The sequence below is a fragment of the Tamandua tetradactyla genome, chromosome 18 (genome assembly GCF_023851605.1).
Source record: "Tamandua tetradactyla isolate mTamTet1 chromosome 18, mTamTet1.pri, whole genome shotgun sequence".
Classification (NCBI taxonomy): domain Eukaryota; kingdom Metazoa; phylum Chordata; class Mammalia; order Pilosa; family Myrmecophagidae; genus Tamandua; species Tamandua tetradactyla.
In genome coordinates, this window is record NC_135344.1 from 21,160,973 (window position 1) to 21,187,635 (window position 26,663).

At 39.0% G+C, this 26,663-nt stretch overlaps 1 pseudogene; it reads right to left on the minus strand.

The window, feature by feature from the left end:
* Nucleotides 1-26,663, minus strand: part of LOC143662394 (large ribosomal subunit protein eL29 pseudogene) — an 82,310-nt pseudogene that overhangs the window by 45,627 nt on the left and 10,020 nt on the right.

Consider the following 26,663-nt stretch of genomic DNA (forward strand, 5'->3'; position numbering starts at 1 on the left):
AGAAAAAGACAAATTAAAGTGAACAGGCCTAGGGATATACTGAATTTCTTAACCTGTAACATTTATAATTGACTTATTTCATAAGGGAACTAATAAAAAGTGATATCATCAGTTGCCCTCTGTATTGCAAGTAATATTAAACATTTACAGCATTCTGTGAAGGACCAATTTTGGAAACTGAGGCTCTTTACCAAGCCTTAATTACTATTGCATTTTATTGTAGGAAAAAACAATATGTGGCTAGCTAGACTATCTTAAGGATAAAAGACATTTGCACTAATTTGATCTTTTGGAGAATTTATTTTAAAATTCTCTGTAGTAACATTAATGTTCAGTAAATTATTTGAGGTGATATTAGATTCCAAAAGTATTTTCAGCAGAATTTTGCTGTAGTTCAATGTGAATTATTTATCTTTATTTGAATGCCAAATGTTATAGTCAATTTTACAAAGCAAAGATCATTTCTGATAGTCTGAAATTTTAAGCAATTGGCATTTAAGCTAAGTTTGTTAATTTTCACTCTTTTTAATGAAATTGTATTTCAGATTTTCATGTAAAATTCCAGGGTTGAGATGAGCTTTATGAAAATATGTACTAAATATGACCTTATTTTTCTCTGCAATGGAATCATTTCTGCTCGTGAATGTTATGCCAAGCAAATCACCCTGAAAAGGGACAAAGTTAGCCATTGGATTGATCACTCAAATAAAACAGGAACATGGAAACCATTTAGGAATACAATTTTCCCACATGTAATAATTTCAGTAACTGGCTGATGAATAGACCATAATATGTTGGACTGAAAATCTAGACTTAAGTCGTTTTAGGCTCCTGTTGAATTTGTAGTAATTAGAAGAATTGAAGTGGGAGGAGAAGTGTCACCTCACAAATCACACTCCATGACAGTAGGTACGGGCTGACTTTGCATACCAAATGAGTTGATGTACTTTCATTTATCCACAAAGTTACATAGTGTTGGAAGTTAGTTCCTTGTGAAAAGATGCCTAATGAGAACTTTAGGTATAATTCATGCAGGAGCATATCTGGGCTGAAATAATCAGTTCACAAATAGAGAATGTTAGATTTTTTCCCAGGGATTGTGAAGACTATCATATTTGGAAAATCTCCTGTAAATGAGATTTTCTCTAGTTCTAACATAGTTCTAATCATCAAAATGATTGGAACGAGGTCTAACCCATACATGAACCTGTGAAATTGAACTTTCTGCTCTTCCTCTCCTCACTTCATTCTCCCTTTAACTGTGGGTTCCCTGAGAGGTACAAGATGGATTTGACCTTCAGTACTGTAAACTGTCAAATATCTGCCTGTTTTCTGTCTCAAAGAGGCACAGCTTCATGTAGCCCAGAGTGAACTAAACCTAGGATTCAAAGCAGAGGAGCCTCTGGCACCTAAAAATGCAGCTCTTACTTCTAGCCTGCAATAATTGCAAAGGCCCCATGTGAACCTAGAGGTTATAGAGAGATGCAACATGAATAAGAGCTGTTGGTGGATTTTTACTACTGTTTGAATACTTAAAACTATAGTGATTTATAAAACATTTTAAAAGTTTTAAAATTTTATTTAATAAATATTTTAAATAATAAATTTAATAATAAAATAAAAATCAATATAATTATAAAGTAAAATTAAAAATTGCAATTAGCCATTTTTTGATTGATAGTAAAATATATATATATATATCTCATATAATAATTCACAGTGTGGATGCTTGCTTTGGGCTGTATATAGTCTTGGAATCTGGGAACATTGATGAGTCATGTCCTCAAATCATCAATGGCAACCAGTGATGCAGGGAACTGAGCTAATAATGTGCTTCTTGTGAGTGCTTTCCTCATTGCCTCCACACTCTGTGGGGTTATAAGATGTGCTTTCTTTCCAGACTAAAATCATCTGGCCATGCTCACAATTTTGAAGGTATCATTGATTAGTCACTCAAGAACCAAAGTGGACCTAGATCTGTTTCTTAAGAAAAATCCTGGCTTTTCCTGTAGTGTTCCTTGTTCATCCTATCAGGTGAGAAGCTTGGTAAGTTCTTTAGTGTCCAATGAAAATATCTTATTACATTGTAGTTTGGATACAGTGTGGGGACCTGTCCACAGTCACTGCAAAATAAGAGAGGTCCACAGTCCACCCTGATAGCCGACACTGACTACAAGTCCTGGGGTTCCCCAAACCACACTTAGGTCCGAGAATTCACTAGAAGGACTCACAGAACTCACTGAAAGCTGTTACACTCCTTTTATTGAAGGGACATAATACAGGTTAAAATCAGCCAAGGGGAGAGGCTCATGAGGCAGAGTCTAGGAGCTTTCCACACATGGGGCTTTTAGTTAGTGTCTCCCAGAGGAATTGTGGACAGCCCCAATTTCTGCTAGTAGACAATGTACACTAAGCATTGTCAGTCAGGGAAGGGCACCCGAGCCTTGGTGTCCAGAATTTTTATTGGGGTTTAATTATGTGGACATGGTCGACCGCCCACATGGTTCATAGTGTCCAGTCCCTACAGAGGTCAAACTGATATCGTGTAACCCAAAGCATCCATCATAAAGCATATTGTTAGAATACCAGGTATAGCCAAGGTCTCTGGGTAAAGCAAGACACTCTTATCAGGCAGGACATTAGGGGTTTAGGGCTCACCTCACAGGAACTGAAGGAAAAGGCCAGACCTCACTTTGGGTAAGGTTAATTCTTTACTACGTAGTCACCAACACAGAACTGGGTCTCTTAGGTCTTTGGCGCAGATATAACCTTAAGTTTCCAAGCGAAATGTGATAGTGTTTATTTCTTTTATATTCATTCTATTTCAGGTGGCCGAAATTGGATTGTGAAACTTTTTTCATGACATAGAGTCACTACCTTTAAGGACTGTTTTGAAGGACATGCATTTAGTTCATCCATGCCTTACATCAAACAATGATTTCTGAAAATCGCATACTTAGGCCATAGTGTCCTGCTTTCCACCTCCTTCCTCCTAATTCCTAAACATACACACACACACACACACACACACACACACACACACACGCGACTGCTTTTACTGAGTTCCATTTTGGTATTTTTTCCTGGATTTTTCAAGAGCCTTATGCTAAAAAGCCTAACAAACTTTGCTAATGAATTTGCAGCAGGGCTGTTATTAGACTTGATTATAGGACTTGAAGTCAGAAAAATCTGAGCTAAAGACCCAGTTCTAGCATTTACTTTCTTTAGTGAACATTTGTATTTTTTACACACCTGGCATCCATTCCCCCTATTTCTGGAAATCATAACCCCAGTGTCCTCTGGGGAACTCTCCCTCAGTGCACATGCTGAGTGCGGACCTGACTTTATCTTCACGTGTCAGGAAGGAACTTGGCTAACCAGAATATTTCATTACCTTAATATATACTTGATTTAAAGATGGGGATATGACTTAATCATAGCTGATCTCAATACTTCTATAAAATTTAGGAAGGCACCAGCTCTTTTCTCTTAGAGCAGTGAGGGTATGGAATTTGAGCTGCTGGAAGACATTTTGCCACAATGAGTGAAAAATATGTCCATATTTTCAAGACAGAGGAAAATAGAACTGAAAGATGGAGAAATACTAGGTCCTGATGATACTTTGATGAAGACTTGGATACACTGTATCTAACTCTACTTGCAGGACTTTTGAAATACACAGTAAGTTCAACTAATGATAAATTCCCATCCCAACAGCCTAAACTAATTTGAGATAAATGTAAAAAAAAAATCTGTACATAAGATCTTGGAGAAGTCATTGAATTTCTCTTCATCTGAGTTCTTATTTCTGTAAAATTGTACCTAATATATGGCTCTTCTAAGGGATGTTATGGCCTTCTGTTTGTGTTATTTTTCTTTTTACTCTGTCTTTATTTCTCATCCTAATTTTTATTTTCTCTGGTCCCAATATATGTATGGAGGCTTGCATGACCATATGTATTTATGGGTTTATGGTATGGTATTTCCAAATCCTTTGTGGAATGAGATGAATCATAATTAAACATCTGGGGGAGACTATTTCACACTGAGAGGACAGTCAGGGTAACAGCCCTAGGATGGGAGCATGTCTTATTTGGGGAAATGCAAAAGGATCGGTGTGGCTGGAGCAGGAGTGAGGGGGACAGTAGCAGGGGGGATAGACGGCCAAGGCATGGGGAGGCATCACACATGGCTTTGCATTGAACATGGTAACTGCTCAGGGAATATTGTATTCAGTGGAGCAAATGGTTCAGAGAGCGCTGGTTCCTTTGACACTTAGCAGATATTGGTGTAGCAGGCACCCCAGAGAGTGGTGGTAGTGAAGGAGGAACCCACTGTTGCTCGGGCCAGGTATTGACTAAGGGTGCTGATCTAGTCACATATGCCCAATCCCTTTCCACTGCAGGGTGGCAAGAGACTCCTCCACTCATTGGACTGAGCCTTCGTTTTCCGTTCTCCACCAGTTGGTTTGGGAGGTTGGTCCCAAGGAGAGCATGGAGGCAGCAAGACTGCAAACACAGCATAGGTGTGGGCCCGGAAAAGGTGTAGGAGCGTCTTGTCCATATTGGCAGCTGCCAAGGTGCTCAGTTCAGCAGCCTCAGCATCTCAGCAGGAATCTCTTTCCTAAAGGCACAGGGTCAAAACAGAATCCCTGCTTATTGAAAAATGAAAAATCAGGGGAAAAGCCTGATGACAACCAGCTAAAGATTTTCCTGAGTCTGAATCTTTAAGTAATTTGATCTGACTTATTTTCTCAAGCTCGACAAGTTTCAAATCCTTTGTGAATTAATGTAATTTAGGGACTTACTACTATAGGGGAGGGAGGTCATTTAAAAGGGACATATTTATCAAAATTCTTAAAGAGTATCAATTTTTTCCCCAGCATTTTGTCTGTTTGGACCTGGCTGTGTCTAACCATTTCTTTTCTGAACTGCATTGTGGACACTGGATTGTAGCCAATAGAATCTTGGCTCAGTCAAGACTGAAAATGATAAGCTCTGTTTTGCTCTGGGTCCCATGTATTGTTGCATGGTATTATGTTATTGCCTATTTTACTTTGAGAGAACCTGGAACCTATTCAGAAGAAAGCAATTCTTATGGTCAATTTTGTCTAAAGGTAGAATGAACTGTATTGGATGTGGCAATTATCCTACAAGTGAAAATATTCAGCCAATGGCTCGATATCCACTTGGCAGTGGTGTTCTGATAGCTGATTTCAGCATGGACACTAACATTCATAGGGCTCTTGTTATACATAATCACTCTTTTCTGTAGCAGTTTCTGTAGGTATTTTGCCTATATTGTTCTATTCAATTCTTACAAACCCTCCCAAGTGAGGCACTGTTATCCTAATTTTATACATATGGAAAATGTGACTAAGAGATTTCCATAATTTCCCAAGGTCACATAGATCAGGAACTAAAACCTGAGTCTTTCAGTCTAGATCTCATACTTGTACTCTTTCCCTGATAGCATAATATGGAAGCCACCTCATCCAAAAGCCAACATTTGGTTGCACTGGAAAACTGAACATGCAGCTAACCATGAGGCATTCATTGGTCCCTAGCAGCTCTTACACGTATTTGTAAAATTCAAGCAAAGTTCTGTAGGGGATGCTATGTGCACCAGTTGTTTCCTGTTCAGGCCCAAGGCAGTCATTCTCCAGGTTCTAGGATGGTGGCCACCAATACCTCTCAGCTGAATCCCTCTCTTGGACTTACTCTCCACTGAAGGATCAGTTTTCTTGCTCAAGGTTTTATGCCCTCCTCTCTTGCCTTAATGTGGCACAACTCTGAAGGGCTCCATCTGGGACTGACTGGAGAGACTTCTGCCGAGGCTGTACCTCTGTTTAACTGCTCCTTCTGCCCAATCCCATTTGCTTCATTCACTTCTTTATGGGAGCTCTTCCCACGAGTACTCCCCCGAAAGTCCCCTGCCTGCAATTCTCCATCTCAGAGTCCCTACCCCAGGAAACCTGACCTAATGTAGCACGCATTCATTTGCTATTATATTCACCCATTTGTTCATCTGTCCATCCATCACCCATTCATTTACTCATATGCCAAATTCTCACATTTATTGTCTAACAGAAGTAACCGGAGATCTGGACCATATTGTTACAGTTATAGCTAGCTGGTCATATAATAGAGTTGAAGAAAGAAAGGGAAAATAAGAAAAGGGAAGAAAGAAGAAATAGTAAGTAGTTGAGAATATCTAAGGCATGAAATATTTCAAAAGGCTTATTAAAATCCTGTTGAGGCATCCACTGTGTGTCTTGAAAATAAGAAACTATATTTGCTCTGTAATTGCTTGAATCATACATCTTTTACCTTGATTAGCAATTTCAATCAACCAAGACATTACTGAGCATTTTCAAATAAAAAGCTGCATATTTCTCAACATGGAGTCCTCTATTCAACCTTTCTATTTTCTAACCACTTCTGATTCGCTAAAATTGGGTGGCATTATTTTTTGTAAAAATATTAATTTCTGTAAAGATGCCAAACTTCTGCAAATATGAATGAAATCTATTTAAGATATTTTCTACTCTTTTGTATTTGTAGTGTTATTTTCACTTGGTGCCATTACATTTCTAAACTAACTACCCTTTTGCTTTTGTGTTAATCTATGTCCAAATTAGAATACTCCGTTTTGTTTTATTTTTGAACGATACTCCATTTCGATAGCAAAGTATTTGATATTTGATGCTTAGATTTTTAAACATCACAGTTGCTTAAAAACAGGCTTGGTCAGATGTCTGGAAAGCTTAGGCTTACATGAGACTCAGAAGTGCATAGGGTGTTTTCCTGAGGGTCACGTCTGGGAGTTCCTGTGGCCTAGAATAAGCCTGATGCTAAAAAGTGAAGTAACTTGAACAAGGGAAACAAAGTCTGGCTTCCATTCTGAAGGTTTTGTAAATTTCCATTCTAGAATCCCACATAGTCTTCTGTAGCATTTAGAAAATCAGCACTCTAAACCCATTATCTTTATTTGATCCCTATGTTTACACAGGCTCATTTAGTCCCTGGGGGATCTTGCCTTCTGTTTCTTTTCTGAATTCTCCTTCTGCCAAGTGATATTCCTTGCTGTATCTCAAAAGCTGAAGCTTTAGTGCTGTATTTAGATAGAAATTCCATATCAGAAATCACTTAGTGAATGCTTTTCCTTCTAACGGCTGCAAACGGCCGCAAACGGCTGCTGCCCCACTTGCCAGCTGGTGACATGTTTCTCTTTTCCTCTTTATTTATGGACATGTGACAGTTTGCGTGCGTTCTCTCTCTCTCTCTCTCTCTCTCTCCATTCAGTTTGCCCGCCACCCTCATTCATTCAATCCCCTTCCTCATTACCTTTAAAATTTCTTTTCCTACCACTTATCTTATTAAGAGTATTGTCAGAGGCAATCATTAATATGCAAAGTATCCAGGAGTCCTTAGAAAGAAAAGAAGCATAAGCCTCTTGTTTTGAGCAAGCATTCAAAGGCCACGCTGGAATGATTCGGGATGAAAAACAAAACAAAACAAAAAGCAGCACAAGATTGCCCTTTATCTGACAAGTTGCTATTTGTCTAGATAATGAGATGCGCAGTCAATAAATCATGTATATTAATTTTTTATGCATTTACTTGGCTATATCAAGCTATCCTTACAAGATTAAAATGTAAAAGCACTGAAAAAAATATGCTTTTTAAAGGTTCTGGAATCAAAGCCAGAAATGGACATGTTAACGGAATATACCTCTATGCAGTGCGTTGATATGAATGGTTTACCCAGTTCACATTTGGGGTTACACATGACCCCCCGTGCATTTGCTGCAGTGGTTGTCACCTGGGAGGGCCACGGGCCTCAGCTCACAACAGCACCATTCTATGGCCTTTAGAACAGGAAGTGAGGGAACAGCCAGTAGCTACTGAAATTGACAAAAAGAACTTTAAGTAGGCAGATTTCAGTTACCCCAGAATGGAACTAGGCCAGCACACCAAATTGTTCTTCTGCCTACTCATTTTGGAATTCCTGAAAAAAATAATCACACTGCTTTGGTGTTCATATTTATATTCAAAATTATATCTGGATCTAGTCAATTGCACTCAATATCATAAATTAACAACTTTAATTTCCAATTCTAGATCATTAATTAGATTGCATACAGAGAAGTCACATATGGCTAACTCATCTCTAAGTGAAAACTCTTACCACACCTGGCTGGTATGGCTGGATAGGTGTCACACATTTAAAACAAATTACCTTAATTCCAAGTCAGGCAGAGAATCCTGGAGTGGTTTTGTTTGTTTGTTTGTTTTGTTGTTGTCATTGTTTTGGTTATTCTTGCCCATTTTTCTTAAACAGTGTTTCTCAAAGCGCAATCTGTGGACCATTAGCTTCAGATTTCCTGCAAGAACTTCAGATACCTGGGCCTTACCTAAACACACTGAAACAATCCCTGAGAAGTGAGTCTGAGAACATGTGCCTAACTGTACTCCCCAGGAAATTCAGATGCGCATCAGAGTCTGAGAACCACTGCTCAAAGACATACATAGACATTTATCCTCAGGGCATAGAATCTGCAAGCTGATCACTGAATTATTTAAGTAATAGCTTTGTTCTTTAAAAATAATTTGAAAAACCCAAATCCCACTAAAGAGTTATCCCCTCCTAATTGTCCTTTAAGCCCTGGCACCCTTAACTTAATAAGTGCTTAGTGAGATGGTTACACCAGTATACCCTCCATTGATGGCAGCTGAGAGGTGGAGAGTGAGAAGGCTAGAGACAGACATGGGTCTCAGTTTCATCTTCCTACTTCCTTTCTGGGTATCTCAGGGCCATTTGGCTCCCTTTGAGCCCTGTGCTTCTCATCCCTAAAGGAAGGGTAATGACACCAACTCTGCAGGGTTGTCATGAGGATTAAATGAAATGATGTATTCAAAGAGCTCATGCATTTTGACAATGCTCAATATATATTAACTGTTATTACTATCCTTGGGCTTCATGTTGGAGGCAGAGGTGCTCCACTGAGGCAGGGTGGGGCAGGGTGGGGCAGAGCCCCTGGATCAGTCAGTTAAGGAAGTTCAGAATCAATCTTTTGCTGCTCAGCTCGAAGTGCTCTCTGTCACCACCGCAGCACGCATTCCAACCTCCACATCTGGTATTAGACTTGCTCTGTACTCCCCCCATATCCCCTCAGATGCCTTCTAATGCTTTGTGGGGCCATCGCCCAGTTCCTTGCACTTTGGGACTTTCTTCCAAGCCCTCCTGCTCTGGGTGGAACAGGGCTGTTTTGCCAGCACAACAGTGGGGAGGAAGGGCCTAGGAGTTTGTTATCCCTGTTCCCCTCCCCAGCCAATGACTAACTGTGGAAGCCTAGCTCCTTTGCCTCCAGGTGTGACTAACTTTGGGATCAGACTGAGACTGGGGTGGGGCTTGGCCTAAATCTCTCATTTGCTTTGCTTTTTTCCCTGCCCTGTCATGTTCACCTCACCCCATTCTTGCCTTCTCCAGGGAACACTTGCTTAAAAAAGTCACTTACACAAAAACCCTCATCTCAGGGGGCTGCTTTGGGGTTCCTCACTAAAGTGCCCACACACAGAGCCTGGCACGCAGGCTTAGGAATGTTCCCAGTTCTTTGCACCTGTTTTAAATATCCCAAAGGTTGTGCATAAACTGGTTTCCATGTTTGGGTTAGAGTGTTTAGAAAGGGTTGGCAGGGGCCAAATAGTAAATATTTTAGACATTGCAGGACACTTAAGACATTGCCGGCCCCTGGCTTAGAACATATTTCTCCTTGCCTTAACTTCTGATTTGCCAGTGTGTTTTACACTAATGTCTGTCTGTCCCTCTACCTGTTAGTTCCAGGAGGCCAGACTGAAGGCTGGCCCAGAATGAATAGCTTCAAAGCCCTGGGAATCAACTGAAAATATGAGGCACAAAATTCTCAACAAACTCTCAGGAGAGGCTGGCTGGGCAATCGTGGGGATGTAAGAATCCAACATCTATAGGGCAGGCCACAAGCTGGCGGCTCTAATGAAGGTCCTCAAAGAACTCTCAGGAAAGGCTGGCTGGCTGAAGCAGGAAGAGTGACTGTCTCTGATGAATCCTCTTTAAAAGCCTTCTGGTGATTAGATTAAGCGGCAATGATTGCAGAAGACACTCCCCCTTAGCTGATTGCAAGTGCCATCAGTTGTGGATGCTGCCAGTGTGGTCATGATTTAAGTCCATGAAATGTCCTTGTAGCAACAGCCAGGCTAGCGCATGCCCGAGTAGACAACCGGGCACCACCACCTGCCATGTTGACACATGAACCTTACCATAACAACCTGGGTTATCTGCTCAACTACCAGATTTTTTTTTTAAGTTACTAGCGTTTGTATTTTAAAAGCTACATAGCCATGTTAATACCAGAAAGAATTTAGATTTATGAGTCCCTACAGGGGAAGCAAGTAATATCAACACCAGAAAGACTCATTAGTATTTGTCCTCTTTGTTTTATTGTCTTGCCTCAAACTAGCAACCTTCACTGGGTCACTGACACTAATCCTCCTCTGATGCCCGTTCATTTACTAAGTGACAGAAATGCAGCATTAGCTGAGGTGCAAAAGGCTTATTTACGTTCAATATTACTTGACATCTTTGTAATTTTCCCTTTTCATGACATAGGGAGAATATTTACATTAAAAACACATCAGTAACTTTAGTAATCTCCTTGAGCAGACAAGGGGACATAAAATCAGGATGCAAGCAAAGAATGATGGAACGCAAATGCAGTAAAGCCTGTTTAAGACAAATTTTGAGGTAGGAAGATTAAAGGAAAACCCTGCAACATAATTAGGGAGGGTAGTCTGGAGATACTGGATGGTTGCCAGCTTTATCTCGATGAACAAAATCATTGTTTAAAGGAGGAAAAGAAGTCGTTAACTACACCTGAGATTCACATCATTGCAGAGCAGACAGGAGGTGGCGATTCACACAGTTGCTGCAGCGTATCCAGAAGTAAGGCTTTTTTTAAAAAATTGAATTTTGGTGTAGTATAAATCCAAATTTTGTCATCAATATAATTCTTTTTGTTCTAAATAAAATCAGCCTTGGAACATAAGACCCACAAAGTGAATGCGTTAGAACGCTGGGATATAATTTGTGCTGTAGATGCAGCCATCGATCTCTCAACTTTGGGTTGCAGGAGCCACGGTAAAGATAAGGAGGCCTAAGTATACCTCTGAGGGCCTTCTGGGGTGGTTGCATTTCCCTGGTTTATCTACCCTGAGGCTAGACCAGGGGCTTTGGCACATTGGCAGCTGTATAATGGTTTGGGGCATTTCTTGGCAAGGAGGCCCACTGGCCAGAGCTCAGAAAACAGGTCCAGGTGGGTCTGATATCATGGGTGCTGAGATTTTCCTAACACACATCCAAGCTTGCTCAGCGCCGTGCCCATGTTGTCTCCAGGTGCTAATATTTTAAGCTAAAACCAGCGCTCCCTGGAGCTATCCTGAAATCCCTGAAAACTTTTGAGCGTAAAACACATTAAATTGCAACCCCCTCAGCAAACTTCCATTGAACTTTTCTTTCAAAAGATAGAGATATCCTGGGCAAGATAGAGATATCCTGGGCAAGATCCCTGCTTTAGGTTGACTTCTTTTAAAATAAAATTCAAGACATTGTCTGTAAAGCTGTCATCAGTGCTTGTAGAATTCCACCTTGAGTAAATGAATAGCGGTGCTCCACTGTGTGCACAGGGAAACTTACAGCACTGTAATTCATTATGCTTCTCAATTGTGGATGAGCGGGTGTGCCCTACGCTGCTCTCTAATGGGTGCTGGGTACCTGACCCTCCAGTGCGTGGTAAGGTCCTGGAAATGCCAGGATCTCCCTACCTGGGCTGCTCAAGGGACAGCTTTCGAGCAGAAGCTGAAGGAGACACAGCCTGGCTGATCTCTCTCACTGGTGCTGGGATACGAGCATAGAGATCCAGCTATAAACCAGCTACAGACCCTGGGCATAGAGCACGGGGCCAATCCCTGGACAGGCTGAGACAGAGGGGAGCCCCGGGGCAGTGTCCAGGCAGCTCAGATAAGTCCTTTTATACATGGTGAAAAACTCCCTTACTAGGTATATCTCAGAAGTCTTCGAGCAGTAGGATCTGGCAGACAATGTCAGAGTGGATTTTCATTTCCCAGTGGTAGAAATAAGAATTTCCCTTGCAATTAAGGTTCTGCTATTCAGCCTGCTTCCTCCTCTGCCTGAGTGATGACAGTTTTCATGCTAGTATCAAATGTGGATTATTTACAATCCTGGCATCCCCAAATCGTACTCTGTGTCTTTCTTTGATGTATCTTCCACCTGCATTGTTCACAAGATCTCATTAGTTATGTAATAAAAAGTAAGATCGATGAACCCAGTTTCTTGGGTGCCTTTGGCAAAGATGGAGATGGTGGACCCTCAGCGCTGCTCAAATATGTTCCCAACTCTGACAATCTGAACTCGATGGTCTAGATTTGCTTTCACCTTGTGAACTCTGAATGTCAGTCTGGTTCACAGGTGACACGAGAAGTTGGCAAGAGAAAGTCTTTATGTGAACAGTTCATTTGGCATTTGACAGCGAAGGAAGGAAAGCAGCAAATTTACAAATGATGTTTGTAAATCACAGGGCTCCATCTATCCCTTGTGTCGTGAGCACAGAAGGAGGGACAGTGAGAATGTAATGTTTGTCCTCTTATAAAGTCACAGAGCAACCCTACTTCCATATCCGTCTTCTTTTCGCACATCCTGGTACAAACAGACAAAAGCTGTTATTACAGAAGGTGAAGCTGATAGCTTTAATACATCACATCCACTAGGATGAAGGCATAATTGCTACTTTTATGTTCATTTTACAGAGAATAGTAATTAGCCTTTGGCCCATTACAGTGTGTGAACATCGAATTACCCACCTGCTCTTGCCATGTCTCATTAACTTAAACTATGTGCCTAAAGCATTATCAGAAAACAGCTTCTTCCCTGTCTCCCCCTTGCATGAAATTTTCAATAAATTCATTTAGAGAAGTCACAGACTTGAGGATGGTGGTCTGTCCACTCAGACAGAGAATTTAGGACAAGGACTTTTACTGACACCTTTAGTTAAAGTGGTCAGTATGGATCGCATAGGTTTTGGAAATAAAGGCTCACCACTTTCTCTAAAGACCAAGATATCTCCTTACTTTTGTTTGTGACATTGCTCGTTTGGCTATTAGCTGATTTATGAAGATAATTTGATAACCGTGTTACAAAATCAATGTGTGTACTCAGTTCCTGCGAATAGGCCGGTCGATGATAAATACCCTTTGCAGATTTGCAGCTAAAATTTCCCTTTGCAGGCAAAGAGACCCGAGGTGAAATAATCAGGATGATCATCAAATAAAGCATAAAGGCAAACTTACTTCCTTGCGAGGTAAAAGTAAAATACATCTGCCCGAGATCGAAGTAGTAGAAGAATGTGGCATAAGAAAGGGCCTCAGATGCCAGAGCTCGGTGTGAACTTGGAGGACGTTTGATTGAACGCTGTCAGATTGTAGAAGAAGGAATGCAGGCTCAAAATATAAAGCCTCTCACCGGTGGTTGGAGAAAATATTCATTTCTTTCTAATAATACATGTTGAAGTGGCTCCAGCATCCAAACGGGAGATTTGTGACCCTGCAGAATTTGGGTCTGAGATAGAAAAGAAAGAACAAGATTATTTCTATCAGCAGTACCAGCCCCTGGAACGGTTATTTAGGTTCTGATTCCAAAGGTGCCCGTGGGTCTATTAGATATTTTACATCCCGTAAAAAATTACCACGGATTTGGCGGCTTAAAATAACACAATTTTATTACCTTTAAGTTCCAGAGGTCAGAAGTCTGAGGTCAGTTTCACTGGGCTTGAAATTGGGTGTCCACAGGGCTGCATTTCTTCTGGAAGCTTCAGTATAGAACCCATTACCTTGCCTTTTACCTCTGTAGAAGCTGTCTGCATTCCCTGGCTCATGGTTCCTTCCTCCATTTTCAGGCACATCACTCCAACCTCCGGTTTCATTGTCAAGTCTCCTTTCTCTGACTTCGACCCTGTGGACTCCCTCTTATAAGGATTTTGTGACTATGCTGGGCATACCTGGTTAATTCTGGATAATCTCTCCACGCAGGATTATTGACTTAATCACAGTTCCAAACTCTCTTTTGTCATGTAGGGCAGTATAGTAACAGGTTTTGGGAATAGGAAGTGGACATCCTTCTGGCTAACACCGTGGGACTCTGGGAAATGAATGAGGCCCCAAATGGTGCAGGAGGTTTATGGTCACATTCGACTTACCATATGAAAACAATACAGCACTTGCAGTAGCTGCCCTGTTTACTCAGTTATGTATCGAGGGGGTTTGCAGATTATTGCCAGGGTTACCCGAACTGGTCTCTGCACATCACAGTTACCCTGGAGCATCTGATCCTGTTTTGTCCTGAAAATAGGGATTGGGAGACACAGAAAGCTGAACATTTAAAGTACCATAAGAGGGATTTGTAAATTATGCCTGGTGTGATTGTCAAAACTGTCTAAAAGCTCTGGAGGGTTTTCACTCAAAGCCCTGAAATTTATAGTAAATATGGGGCATGTAATGCCTATAGTTCAAAGGTAACAAGGATACTCTTTAAAAAACCAGTTTTTAAATCTTCTACTTGTTTTTTGATCTGTCACTTGAAATTCACTGTTCCACAATAGAAAAATCAGGAATGATAAGGGAGAAACACTTTTAGATAAGATATCTAAATACAGCTATCTATGAATGTGTGTGGTTTACTGATATTTTGTTAAGGGGGAAAAAAAATCAGTGCAAGACCTTCAGGGTCCCTTCTAAGTGAGGGGGTTGTATAAAATGATGTCAAGTTAAACTGCATCTTAAAAGGTTTAGTGTCCCTTGGTAAAGATAAAAAATCTCATCATTATCAATTAAAGAACTCCTGAAGTCTTTGAAAGGAGGGCTTGTTTGCTTAAGATACATGAAGGTCATAGTCACCCTGTAACAGTCAATGAGGAGCAGTCATTTGTTATTTTTAAACAGGCTGTCATTTAGCCATTATGAAGATGAATAACATTTGTTATTACCTAATAATCTTCCTGTTGATTACAGAGAAAAGGCACTTGCAGATACCTTATGTGCCTTTCTTAGTTTCTAGATTATTAATGTCTTTTGATTAAATTCTGTAAACAATAATTAAGGGCTTTGTTTTCCAAATTTAGAGCCTGGCATCCAGGATGCCCAACCATGTCTCTGTCCCTGGTGCTTTGAGTTGCACGTGTTATTTGCCTACTGTCCATGCAACATTGCAAGAATAAAGCTCATTTTTTAATATCAAGCAGATTGTCAATGGATCATATGCTGCCTCTGTTAAAGTTAGTTTTTGGATGTCTGCCTTCTTGAAGAGAGTTAATGAAGCTATAAGTTACCTGTGTGCCTTCATTTGGAGTCAGGCCTAATTATCTGGATCTTGGCCACATTATTGTCCGAGCCTTATTTCTAAAGCAGATGGAGTCACTCAGGAATGACTTCATTTGTATTAATTTGTTGCACTGTCTTCTGCAATTCATCTCAGAACTGTGTGATTTTTGTCACAGAGAGCAGTAAAAGACGAAATCATTTTAAGCAGGAATTCAGAGAGAAATCTACTCCTTCCATTCATGGAGACTGATGATCTATCCTAAAGGCAATTAAGCAGTGGCTACTTTAGGGCAGTTGAATGGTGTAAGAGGGTAATTAGGCTACTTAGGTGTTATGGGCTTTCATTTCTTAGAATAAGTCAGATGACAGACATACTGACCCAGTAGCTTAAAAGGAAAATTCTCTGGAGCATTTTTTGCTGTTGTCACTTTTCACTTGGCTTTGGAGAGCCCTTTAGGGGGAGGTTTTGAGGGGAAACTCCACCTTGGCTGATTCAGAGAAACTTGTTGGAAAGAACAACCACTTTTTAAAGTATGGCTCAGGTAATGGGAATGCCTGCTATTTAAAGAGTGGCCACAATTATTGGGCCAAGCTCATCTCCAAGGTGAAAAGCATGTAGTGGGCTCTTAATTCAATCATCCCTATAAAATTTATATAGGGATATGTAAAGTTTCAGTTCAGAGATAAGGAAAATAATTTAGCTTTTGCATTGAATTCCATGGAGTGGAATCGGCACCCTTGTTGAAAATCATTTGACCATAGATAGGTATGTGGGTTTATTTCCGCACTGTCAATTCTATACCATTCATCTATACCGCTGTCCTTTTGCTAGTACTACACTGTTTTTATTACTATGTCTTTGTGGTACAATTTGAAATCAGGAAGTGTGAGTACTTCAACTTTGCTCTTTTTCAAGGTTGTTTTGGCTTTTCAGTATGCCTGGTAATTCTATAAAACTTTGAAGATTGGCTTTTCCATTTCTGCAAATAAGGCTTCGGGAATTTTAGTCAGGATTGTGATGAATCTGTAGATCACTTTTGGTAGTACTGACATTTTACAGAATGGGAGAAAATAATTGCAAATTATATATCTGCTAAGCATTTAATATCTGGAATGTCTAAAGAACCCCCATACCTCAACAACAAAAAGACAACACAATTAGGGCGGTGCAACAGCAGCTCAGTGGCAGAATTCTCACCTACCATGCCAGATACCCGGGTTTGATTCCTGGAGCCTGCCTGTGCCAAGAAAAAGAAAAGACAAGACAGTTAAAAATTGGGCAAAGGCCTTGAACAGTCATTTTCCCAAAGAATAGATACCAAAGAATAGATAATGGCCAATCAGCACATGAGAAGACACTCAGTAGTATTGGCCATTAAAGAAATGCAAATCAAAATCACAATGAGGGCGGGCCGCGGTGGCTCAGCGGGCAAAGTGCTTGCCTGCTATGCCGGAGGACCTCGGTTCGATTCCCGGCCCCAGCCCATGTAACAAAAAACGGAAAAACAAAATACAATAAAACAAGAAAATGTTTAAAGATGTTTCCCTTTCTTCCTTCCTTCTCTCTGTCTTTCCTTTAAAAAAAAAAAAAAAAAAAAAAAAATCACAATGAGACAAGTGTGAGCAAGTATTTGGAGAAACTGGAAGTTTCCTGCATTGCTGTTAGGAATGTAAAATGGTTCTCTGCTGCAGAAGACAGTTCAGTGGATCCTCAAAATGTTAATTTTGGAGTTACTGTGAGAATGGCAATTGCATTCTTAGGTATATAGCCAAAGAAATTGAAAACAAATGTTCACGATAACATTATTCACAATAGCCAAAAGGTGGAAAGTGTTCATCAACAGATCAATTGATAACATTATTTAGCTGCAAAAAGGAATGAAGTTCTGATATATGCTATGACATGAATGAAATGAAAATTGAATGAAGTAAGGAAGGCTCATAAGGATGAATAGTGTATAATTTCCACTTATACGAAATATCTAGAATAACCAGATTTGCAGAAGCAGAAAGCCTGGGTGAGGGAATTGGAGAGTTATTGCTTAATGATTACAGAGTTTCTGTTTGGGGTGATGAAAATGTTTTAGTAGCACCACATAGTGCATATAATTAATGTTTGAATTGTGCACTTAAAATGGTTAAAACGGGAAATTTTACATTTTATATATATGTTACTACAATTAAAAATATTTCCATTTCAGTAACTTCTGTGAAAGTTCAACATTCTTCAATGTAGAAATTTGAAAGCTAATAAAGTCTTTTACAACGCAACGTGTAAGTGTGTACATGCACACACACAAGGCCTTTAGCTAAGGAATAACAACTTTATTCAATAACCAAATTGTTATCGGCAAATACATGAGATCTAATGATTCTACTAACTTATTCTAATTGTAAAATATACAGTATAATGTATCTATATTGATATCAAAGTGTCTGAATGAAAATTGAATAGAAGATAGATGATCTTACTATTTATCACCAAAATGACAAGTATTCATTGATTTGAAGAACCCAAAATTCAGAGATTGTTTGCAAAAAGATTGGTTTTATTTTCTCTTCAGGTAAATTTCTGGATGTTAACTTTTAGGTATTTCTGGCATTGTATTATATTTAAATTTTTCTTTAGGGCTCTCTGAAGTAGGAGTGAAAAAGATACATTTTGTATAACATTGGGTTTTTATCTATGATCCAATTCCCTGAATTGCAAAAAAGACTAGAGAAGATCATGCCCATGCCCTCTTTCAGCTCCAACATTCACCCACATTTCCTCCTCTTCCCACCCTGGTATTTGCCTCCATCGTTTTAAGCCTGGATTACTGTAAGGTTCTTTTTAACAGAGCTACAAGTTTTTACTCTCCATCCATTCCTCCATTCCATTATCCACAAAGACGAACCTGCTCTTCCAATCCAATACCACCTTTGTAGTTGTTGGTCCTTTTTCCTAGATACTACCTCTAGTTCTTCAAAAGACTGCCTTCTTCTATGGTTCAGATCTGAGCACCTCAGTAGATCACCTCTGTCCACCTGTTTTAATTTCCTTGACTCAAGCAAATACCATGCAATGAGTTGGCTTAAACAATGGGATTTTATTGGCTCATGGTTTGAGGCTAGGAGAATTCCAAAATTGAGGAGGCAATAAGGTGATGCTTTCTTCCTGAGATTGGTTTTCTGGGGCTGGCTCCCAGAGATTCTTGGTCCTGGTCTTCTCTGTCTCCCTACAATGCACACATCAGCCTCTCCTGGCTTCTCCCTTCTCTCCTGGCTCCACCGACCTTCAGCTTCTTGCTTCTCATGGTTTTCTGTCTGCCTAAATGTCATTCTGCTTATAAATGACTCCAATAATAGGATTAAGACTCATCCTGATTAATTGTTTGGGCCAACTCAATCAGTTCACTTTAACTGAAGTAACCTCATCAAAGGGTCATACTTACAATGGGTTCACACCCATAGGAATGGATTAAGTTTAAGGACATATTTTTCTGTGGTACATAGCTCCAATCCACTATTCCACCCAATCCAAATTCTGTGTTTTCTGATATCCCTTGTACAAGGCAAATTCTTTTTAAAGGAACTTTGTCTCTCTTTCTGCCTCTGGGACCCGATTCTGAAAACAGGGCCAGTACAGAGTGGCGTGGGCAATGAATAAATGTTTTTTGAATAAATGAATCATTCTATGATTATTACCCATGTTATATCTCTGTGATGTGAAAGAAGACCCTAACGAATATGTGAAATATCGTAAGAATTAATTTGTAACAGTTTCTTATATCAAAATTTTTTGTTTATTTTATGAAAAGCATTTACTTTTAAACTACTAAGTCATACACTCTTGGAATAGCAGTTTGAATTTGAGTTTACTGTTTTTTTAAAAGAGAATAACAACCAACAACATAATTTAATTGGTAAAGGAATTGAATTTAAATAGAATTTTTCACAAAAATGTAAAATAAACCAAATTGCCCCATCTATTCAAAATGCCTTTTATTTGGCTCTCTAAGAGAAAATAATTTAATTTTAAAAGATTGGATGTATTGATTGAAATATGATACCTATGGGTACTTAATAGAAGAATGGGGCAAATGAAAAGGAAATGTATCTGTCATATTTGTTAATATCTGGCTGGAGAACTGTGCTGGGTTTATCTCAGTCATAATATAATAGAATTTTTCTATTCTATTCATTAAATTCATCTGGGTAAGATATCAAGATTTCTGACAACCAATATTATATTGCCAGCCATGATGTTTTGAGAAATCTCTCTATATACTTTTGACTTATGTAATGGTTTGTAGCTAAGTATGGTGTGCACTAAAAGACTTTATGAAGAAAACTTCTACTGATACTTTCAGACGATCCTGATCCTTTTTAATTGAGAAGTTTCTGATGAAGACTTTTAATGAAATCTTAACATAAGAATTTGGATATTATCATTTTAATGTAAATGTTTTGCAGTATAACATCTCTAAGGAAAATCCAAAAATCTTAAGTGCCCAACTCCAGTAATTTTCAAAGCAAATTCACTAAAGTGGCCAGCACCAGAACAAGAAATGGAATCTTACTGGTTGAAGGGCCAGTGCAAGTGTTTTTTCCTCTTCCTACTGGCACGTTTGCCTTCTTCTTTATATATTCTTGATATGAACCCTGGATTGGATATAAAGATTGCATGTCTTCTGCCATTCTGTAACTTGCTTTTTCACTCTTGACAGTGTCTTTTGTTAATAGATCCCTTTCATTTTAGTGTAGTTCAAATTAATGATCTTTTACTTTAGTACTTTTTGTGTCATATTTAAGAAGTTCTTGCCTACTCCAAAGTCAGGAAGATATGGCTTAAGTTTTCTTCTAACAACCTCTGTTTCACTTTTCTTATATTGATATATGACATCTGGAATTGATCTTTGTGTGTGTGTGTGTGTGTGTGTATACACACAAAGTATAAGGGTATTGTCAAGATTCATGATTCTTTTTATTTTATATGGATAGTCAGTTGACCCCAATTTTTTTTTTCTTTTTTTTGCATGGGCAGGCACTGGGACTCAAACCTGGGTCTCTGGAATGGCAGGTGAGAACTCTGCCTGCTCAGCCAGTGTAGCCCCCCAGTTTTTTTTTTTAATGAGGAAACTTTCTCTTTTCTATTCAATGAAAGTCATCAGTATTTACTACCATCCTTAACAAAGCTGTATAATTACTTTGACAGCCTCTTTTACTGTGATATTATCTTCTGCAGGACTTCATGGACTTCTAGCCCAATACCCCATCTACCTCCTTGCTATCTGCTGCTCTTCAGCCTCTTTCACAGCTCTGTCTCTGAAGTTTGTGACTGCCTTTGACCTTCTTTATCTTCCTTGCCCAAGCTTGCCCATCGTATGGCTTCAATGCCCACTTATTTATTCAACATTTATTTTTGCCTAATAATGGATGTATACTATATTAGACAATAAAGATTTAAAAGTGAACAAAATGAAGTGTGTTTGTCCCCCAAAATGTTATAACATACAACAGTGGAAAGAGGCAGAAAAATAAAGACAATTACAATATACTGTATATAATAACATGTCATTGGGCTGTGTAGAATATTTTCTCTTTACTGCCTCCTTAATTGGCACCCTTTGATGAAAATCTGCCACTGCTATATTATACATATCTACTTATTTATAAGTTTTATGCAAATGTATTTATAAGTTTTATGCAAACAAAGAGTAAGGTGTTTTCTTCTCACCCCCAAGAACCAACTTGCCCCACTGGTAGTAACACTGTCCCTCCCCCATTGAGAAAGCGTGTTGCAGAGGTGCTCCCTGGTCTCCATGTGAGCGCGGGGGAGGCACCCTAGCCTTGGCTGTGCTGGCCATGAGGACTTTCCTGGAGGAGGTCATGTCTACATTGAACTGTTAAGACCAAGTAGAAATTAGATTGGTAAAACAGGTTGGAGGTGCTCAGGTAGAAGGAAGGAATTGTAAGTCTAGAATCCAGTGTGTACAATGGCAGGGTGGGACATTCCAGCACCTAGGAGGAGTTCAGTAGACCAGAGCCCAAGTAAGGAGGTCTATTCTTTTCATGATTTGCATATCACCAGGCAATCTGAATTACAGTTTGTAAAGACAAACCTGATAGTCACTTCAACATCATCATCCTTGGTAAAACTTAAAATCTCTCACTTCTTAAAATGTACTATACCTCTCCTTATTTATTTATTTATTGGCTGGCACTATCTTTGACTCCCTAAGATGCCCAATCTATGAAGCACCCATTTATCTTTGATTCTTTCATCTTCCTCACACCAAGCATACTATTATCATGACATTCAATTTTTTTTCTCTTTCACCTTTCCATTCCCACCACCACTACTGCAGTTCAGATTTTAGATCTCTTTTTGTGATGATTCTAGCTATTCCCTCGCTGACTGATAATCTTTTGTTTCTCCACACTGTCTTCCATGGTTGCCAGCTTCTTTCATTCTCCACTGAGATCCTTGTGAAAAGATAGGAAAAAGGTGGAAACTGAACGTTAAGAGTAATAGACAACCTTTGACAAACTGTGGAAACAATTTCTGCTAATGCTAAGGCCACTGTAGCTGGATCAAGAAAAGCAATTATTGACACAATCACACTTCTTAGAAACAGAGCTGAGTCATCTACCTTAAAGATGGATTGAGAAATGGCCTTATCATTTGTGTAAATTCTTTTTATGTTTTGTCACATGTTTCTGGGTCAGTCGTGGTTTTTAGATGATGGTAAGCTTATTTCTTCCCATTCACTCATTTGAAAAGCTAGTGAACACAGGTTAGAGTGGGTAGATGGGGCTACTGGTTGAGTCCCTCAAATGAAGTATTCTAGTTAGAGCAGAAATAGGAAGATCTCCAGTTGCAGTGTCTACTGGAAATCATACTTTTTCATGTACTTCCTCAGATCACAGACTAGGGAAACCAGATAGCAGGGATAGAAAAAGCTCCTACCTACAGCTGAGCTATAGTAGCTGAGAATGTGGAAAAGCAATACTTTTCATGCACTGTTAATGAAATGCAAGACTAGTGTAAACTTCTTTTGCCATAATTTGACAACTGCTATTATTAGTTTAAACTGTATTTTCCAGCAGAGAAACATTAATCGACCACATAAATATTTAATTACAAATTATTTAATACACAAATAAATGCTATGAAATTTGGCAAGTATAATATGCTATAATAGTGTATGATGAGGTACCCCATTTAGATGGTGTAGGATTGAATGATGCTGATTTCAAAAGTAACATTTCATCTTGGACTTGAAGGATGAATTGGGATGTAACCTGCTATGCTAAGGGATAGATGTGATAAGTTATGTTGGAGCTGCTCCATGGGATAAAATGAGGTAATTAAAATGCATGTTGTAAGAGAATATCTTTGATTTGAAAAAGTTCTCCTGATATTGCAAATGAAATTTATAGACTACAAAGCAACATGTTTGGTATGACAACATTTTACAGAATAATATATATGAGAAAAAACCATATTCACATAATATGCCCCAAAATGGTCCCAGTGAAATATTTAGGATGGTAGGATTGAAGGCGAGTTTTGATTTGCTTTTGGGGAGTAGAAGGAGTGAAAATGAAAGACAGAGTTACGCACAGAGCATATATTATGCCAGAAATTAAAATAAGCAAAATAAAAGATGATGTGGAAAAATATTTCAGTGAATATAAAAATACTAACTATATCTTTATTAACTGATTAAATAAAATAAATATAGTATGTTAAGTATAATTAATATTCATAAGAAGAATTCCATGTATATAAAAAAGAAAATCTATAAGGATTTCTATTTTGCTTATTTCTAGGTAAGACAATTATGACTATGTTTTCCTTTTTTCTAAATCTTCTACAAGAAATTTATATTAACTCTTGTTAGAATAAAATAAATTATAGAATTTTATACACTAAGTTTTAGAATGATTTCTAATGCATGGAAATTTACTCCGATGGAATATTCAGTACAACTATAATTTCATTTAAAATGTATATGCATACGTAGAAGGTAATTACCAAAATATTGTCTGTGATTATCTCTGTGGATTGCGATTCTGCATAATTTTAATTTCATTTAAATTTTTTTTTGTATTTTCTACAATAAAAGTGACACAGCTTTATAATTTTAAAAGAGTGAATTAGTCAGTTTTCATTACATTAAAAACTGCGTAACGACCTTGACAGCTCAGTGGCTTATAACAGCAGTTGTTTTTCTTTTGTAGTTGTTGTCGCTGTTTGCTTATCTATGTTGCTGGCTGCCGGTCAGCTGGTGTGGGTCTCCTCCAGACTGTGGTTACATAGTTTGAGGTCTCTCCCTTGATTCATTCATTCTGAGATTCCGCTAAAGCCGCAGCCCCTGCACGTGGCAGAGGTTCAGGAACTAATAGGCTGGTGGAGACCTGCAATGCCTCTAAAAGTTTCTTCTAGGAGATGATGCAGGGCATGTCTGTGTACATTATACTCCATTGACCAAATCAGATCACACACTGAGGCCAAGACAATGGAGTAGGAAAGAACGGTCCAAGGAAAGGAAGGAATGGATAATTTCAAACATAATCACCATCTACCCGAAAGACTGTTTCACCACACTATAAATCTTATATTACTCCTCCTTTACTTTTAAGTTTCTCAGCATGACATTCAAAGCCTTTTATAATATGACCTTATCTACATTCTAGCCTCAGAACCCCCTGCTCTTCTCCACAAGCTTTGTGGTCTAGTAGTCTTGGATTTTTTTCACAATTCCATGAGCACAGTTGCATCCATAAGCCTGCATGCTCTCAATCGCTCTGCCAACTGCACACCGCCCCCCACCCCTGCCAAAACAAAACAAAACAAAGCAAAACATTTTATGGACTAGTGTTAGTAGATTACTTGAAGTTTCCTGAATGAGCCACATTCTTTCAAGTCTGAGTTCCAATGTTTCCTTGGCCTGGGATGGTCTTTAATTCCCCTTTCCTTGCTTCTTGAAATTCTATTTTCCTTTCAAGGAGTGACTCTTCTGTGAAGTCTCCTTGTATTCCCATAGTCAGAATTAATCGTTCCCTTTTCTTGCCCAATTATAGCGCTAATTGCAGTCTACCTTAATTATAGCTACATGTACACACACTGGCCCCCTCTAAGGGACTATGAGCTCCTTGATGACATTTTATTCTTTTCTATGTTCCCTCTAGAGCTGAGAGGAAACAGTTCTCCACGCATAGTAGGGGTTCAACTGAGATTTGTGGAATTGAATTACACACACAAACGTCCATGAAACAATAACTTAAAAGCGTTCTGTAACTTTTCCCTCAAAATCCAAGTTGTCAAAGTGGAAAATTTTGCAACTTCTGAGAAAAGTTGATGATCAGTGAAGCAAAGAACAAGTCAAGAATCAAGTACAGTTTGCCCTTCAAGAACCAATGACTGGCAACAGTAAGACTACAAGTGATTTATTACCTTCTTGAGGTGCATACATTTATTTTGCTCAAGGTGTGTATTTCATACCTCCTAACATCCTTGAAGAGAGTTTTTTTTAAAAAAAATATTCTCTGACTTTTATACTTCCTGGGTCACTCTGGTGAGTGTACCTGCTGGACAGGAATAAATGTAGGCCAGAAAAGCATATTCCTAGTGCCTTGGGGTTTACCCTCTCTTCTTTATAAAAGTATACTTCTCACTTGCTAGTCATCTGAATTATTTTCAGTGATAAATATAAATGTTATGTTAATTTTTCACTTTCGTCAGAAATATGCTGTGATGCTTGGAGATTCTTTTAGTCAGGGAGACAGAATCGACAGGGTATATGTGACTATTGGGAAATTTATTAAAATAATTGCTCACATGACTGTGGGGGTTGGCAAGTCTGAATTCTATAGGGCAGGCCACAAGCTGGGAACTCTCATGAAGGTTTTCATTGAATTCCCTATGAAGCTGGCTGGCTGATGTAGAGATGGGAATTCTCCCTTTTACTGTTAAACTCTTCAGTTCTCTCTTTAAGGCCTTCAACTGATTGGATAACACTTCTCTCATTACTGAAAATAATCTCTTTCCTTAATTGTAGATGTAATAAGCCGTAGATGCAATAAAAATATTGATGATTTAACAATAGGGCACTGCTAGCTTGACCAAACAACTGGGCACCATGATGTAGCTGAGCTGACACATGATCTCAACCATCACAGAGATTAAGATTATGTCTTTCACTTTCGTGTATTCCTCAGAATGTTTTCTCATGGATTTGCTCAACAGGTGTTTTTGGTAATTTCTGATCATTGTTATCAACTTATATCACATCTTGTATATTTTAATTGTCTGTGTATCCACAGCTCTTTTTAGAGCAATGCAATTCAGAGTTTTGTCCATGGGTTGGATGGAGGATTTGGAGCTGTTTTTATTAGTCCATGATAAAATAAGGAGCTTGCACTGCAACGTAAATGAATTGCATCACTAAGCACCCTATTTAGTTCAACTGACTTCTTTTCCCTACAAGACTTTAATAATGAAGGAAGCAGCATTGATTTACAATCTTAAACAAGCTCCTTATCTCATCACAGATGGGCATCTCAGGTGGCACTGTTCTACACAGCCTGCCCCTAGGCTCGTGTGACATGACCCTAGCCACTGCTGATCAGGTCAAAAGCAGAATCCTGACCAACAATTGGGGTGTCACTTCCCCTTTTCATTCTTCTTTCCTCATTTGTTTCTCTCTTTGCAACATAAGACATCTGGGAGAGAAAGACTATAACAAGGCCAGGCTACAGAGATGGACAGAGATGAAAGGTCATGTGAAACTGGGGTGGGAAAGGAGAAGACACACATTCATTCTCTTCTCTCTCTCTCCTTCACACACACACACACACACGCACATACACAGTTCCTCTGCCTCTCGTTCCCAGATCGAGTACCATCCCAGGGATCGTGATTTAACAGATCTTGAGCAGAGCCTGTAATTCTGCATTTTAACCAGGACTCAGGATTCCTATGTGATCTTCAGACCCTTCTTTGAGGACCTCTGGCTGACCTGTGATGTGACTTCTACTCACCTTTCCAGCCTCAGTCCTAGTCAAATCATAGAAATTCAAACACAATCTAGCAAGACACTTTTCTCACAACTTCATGCCTTTATATGTGCTGGTCTCTTGGACAGGAATTCCTTTCCCTTTTTCTGGTAAAAGCCTCCTAATCCTTTCAGACGTAGCTCAAACATTAGCTCCTTTTGAAGTCTTGAATTCTCCTATTCTCACGACATTT